The following is a 3,514-nucleotide window of genomic DNA, read 5'->3' as shown; positions in this document are numbered from 1 at the left end:
TGTGCCTTTATTATTATTATTTATTTACTTTTTTTTTGGGGGGGGGGGGGGGGGGGGAGAGAGTCCACTTTTTGGGAAAAAAGAACCCCCCCCTCCACAAGGCTGGCTACGGGCCTGGGAAGTAGCCTCGCATCACCGGGCTCTTTTTTTTTTTTTTTTTTCATCACCTGGCTCTTTAAGCGGAAGTATCATCCGTCCGATGACGCAATCCGGTGGAACCCATGGGTGGAACACATGGCCAATTAACCTGGCGAATATTCATGAGACGGCGGAGCTCTGAAGTGAGGAGTTTCAACTCTGATAAGGTATTTGATAAATGTGTTGTTGCCGCTTTCAACGGAAATGCTCGTCTCGTACTTATTTTATGGAAGCTACGATACGAAGTACGGTAGAAACTGTTTTGCTAAAGGCGAACATCCGGGTGACTTACAGCTAAGTGCTAACAGTGTTGAACGCAGGCTTTATGGGGGTATACGAGCACACGCAACGTCATGTTATAGTAGTCAAAAATGTCACATAATCATTGTAAAACAAACGTAATTGTTCGGTTACGTTATATGCCTCGCGGTAGGCACGGGCCCGGTCAGTAAAGCTAACGTTACCTGTGGTCCCAGGCCCAGGCTAAGCTAACTATGCTCTGGGTCTCAGGCCTATCGCTCTGGGCCAGATGAGCTCACTGTGGCCCGGGGCTCAGGCCTGGTCAGGGAGAGAGTTGCGGTAGGCATGGCTAGATCAGTTAAGCTTTGTGGGGTCTGGGCCACCCCCTCAAATGCAGTCGTGTTGAGAAATAGTTAAGCTAACCGATGTTATTAGTCAGGGATTAATGATCTGTGTGAGTCACAATAATTGAAGCATGAATCCAAAACAGCTATATTCGTAGCACATGCCATATTCTCATAATTGAGAAAATAAATAATAACTTGCTAAGCTACAGTTCAGCTGATTATGATATTTTTTAAATTACAGAATGAATGAATGAGCAGTCTGTTTTCTCATGCTGCACAGCTGTTTAATGTTATAAAAATATTTTCACAGAGCAATGACATCCAAAAGGAAGGCCTGGATAAAGCCTGTTGAAGATGTAATCTCATATATTCTGTCAGCTGGAGACAAGCCATGGTTTGCAGTGAGATTTATCAATAATATCAAAGGTATGATCTCTAGTGCTTTCAGTAGCTGCAAATTACAGCAGCACATTTTTAGATACTATTCATTATTAAAGGTGTACAGAAAAGAAAACTGAATTTGAGCCCACTCTGGATCATAAAATTAATGTGATAACTCATCTTTCAGACGATGTAGGCCAAACTTTGTGCAAAATTCTATTTTTGAGTAAATCCGGGATGAAAGTGTGTATTTTTTTTTTCGCATTGGCTAATGCAGGCGCACAGATTATACGTCAGCCTGTACACGATTCACCAGCCACTGATATTGGATCCGTAATCCGTCATTCAAACGTCTGAGACACGCACACACACACGGAGCTCGGGCTCGCCCCAAGCTTTGAATATCCCGCCCGCTCGATAACGACCAATCAAATTCGTTTTCCTTACTCGGGTAAACTCGTGTTGCAGCTCGTGACAACTCGGCGCGACAAACAGGACAAACGGCCATTTCTGTACACCTTTAACATTCTTCATTCAGAAGGTATCTTATAGAAATAAGTGGCTTCATTCATCTGTCTTGTTTAAATCCAATGGGTCTCATTCATGAAACGTGAGTAAATCTGTGTGTAGATTTGCACATAAAAGCTCACTCTACTAAAACTCTACTCCGGATTCATGAACGGTGCGGGAAACTCAGTTTTGATCGTAAACACGTGTGTAACTTCATGAATGCCAACCCATCGTAACCTAACAACACGCCCCCGGTGATCAGCAATTAGCATAGATCTCCATACATGAATAGCCATATAAGGAGATCCTGACCACCATATTAGGAAGTAGGTGCATCCTGCTCACCTGCAGCCATGACGCAAACGAGGAAAGAGGGAGAGAGAGAAAAAAGAGAGATCACGGATCGAAGTCATTTTGGGTGAAGTGGAGTCCAGAAAAAATATTAAATTCTCTTCTGTTAGTAGTGGTGTGACTGGGACAGTTCAAAGGCGTGGAGGGAAGTAACAGATTTAGTGAATTAAGTAGGCCTATCCTTGGTTGATTAAAGAACCGTTTAAGAAGTAAAGCCAGAATAGTTCGATATGAAACATAAAAATAAAAAAAAATACACACAACTCCAGAGCTACAGCAGCGACGGGAGGAGGAGGCTCTTCACAGCCTCAGCTGTAGAGGAGCATGAAGTTATATAGGCAGGTTATATTGTTACAGAAGCTCCAGCCGTCTGTCACAGCTCCATCCAAACCGGTGCCGACTGCGCTGCTGCGCAGGGTGAAGTGTGCGTCCACCGAGCGTGTACTGTAGCAACACAAAAAAGTGTTTTCCGGTTTTATATCAGATTATTATCATCATTAGATGGAGCCTTGACGTGTTTGTGCGTGTCCGATCCCTAAAACGTCTCTCTCTCCAAATATTTCTAATTGTTTGTCATGTTCAAATTACGTGTTTCAAAGCCGTCTGCGTATTTTGAACATGAGAGAGAGTAATACAGATTAAAATTGTAATTTTTAACAGTGATAAGCAGTATTTATTTGCATTCCTACATTTACACAAGTGCTACACACAGTCCGGAGCAGGTGTAGATTTTGTGAGTAGCTACGAAAAAATCAGCACTACTAAAAGATTGATGAATGCGGAAATCCACGTAAATTTGCGCTGCTCAGGGTTTACACACAAATCCGTGCTGCTCACGTTTCATGAATGAGACCCAATGTGTTTAGGTATATAGTAGGTGTGTATAAATGAGCCTGATTTCCATAAGAGAAGTTTCAGGTACACACTGGTATAATCAAATATACAAATGTAAAGTTATTTATTTTATTTCTGCTGTATGTAAAGTGTCCAGCACATTCAAGTACTATTAAGGTAAGTGCTGGGCCAATAGAAGACTGTAAAGAAAATGTGAAACTGTTTTGCATATTCAACAGTAACATTTTAAATTAATGCATAGAAGTAGTTACACAAGCTGACTGTCTTCTTCTTTTATGTCTAAACACCAGGTGACACCCAAGCAGGCTCCAGCAGCAGAAGAAGAGATGGCTGTGCCTCCTGTTGATCTGTCCTCCAAGGTTTATGGTGAAGATGATGATGCTGCTGCTGAATATGATGCTCCAAAGGTAATGGAAAGAATGAATGTGATTGAGTTCTTTATAAAGTGCACTGATAACTTGACACACTAGTTTCTATTTGATCTCCATTTAGCTAACTGGTTTCACACACACAAGGTTCAGGTCATGTCTTAATGGGGCCCTGATAGATACTCTTCCTTCAAAAGGGTTTTCCAACTTTTCTCTTCCACACACACACACACCAAGTTTAAGTTCATGTCCTTACTGGGGCCCTCCGTATGGACCCTTCTATAAGTGATTGTTAACCTACAGGACAACACTTCTCTGCATCCA

General features: G+C 42.1%; 1 long non-coding RNA gene across 1 annotated transcript; it reads left to right on the top strand.

The window, feature by feature from the left end:
- The first annotated feature begins 200 nt into the window (after window positions 1-200).
- LOC146975280 (uncharacterized) lies at window positions 201-3,232 on the top strand. The gene is made up of 3 exons (XR_015037398.1): window positions 201-305; window positions 1,036-1,151; window positions 3,113-3,232. It is a non-coding gene; the product is annotated as an uncharacterized LOC146975280 (long non-coding RNA).
- The last annotated feature ends 282 nt before the right edge of the window (window positions 3,233-3,514 follow it).

This window comes from Trachurus japonicus, chromosome 13, assembly GCF_045865225.1.
Source record: "Trachurus japonicus isolate A0001 chromosome 13, Traja_1.0".
Lineage (NCBI taxonomy): Eukaryota > Metazoa > Chordata > Actinopteri > Carangiformes > Carangidae > Trachurus > Trachurus japonicus.
The sequence above is the reverse complement of the archived record's forward strand: the minus strand, read 5'-3'. Positions and strand labels throughout refer to the sequence as shown.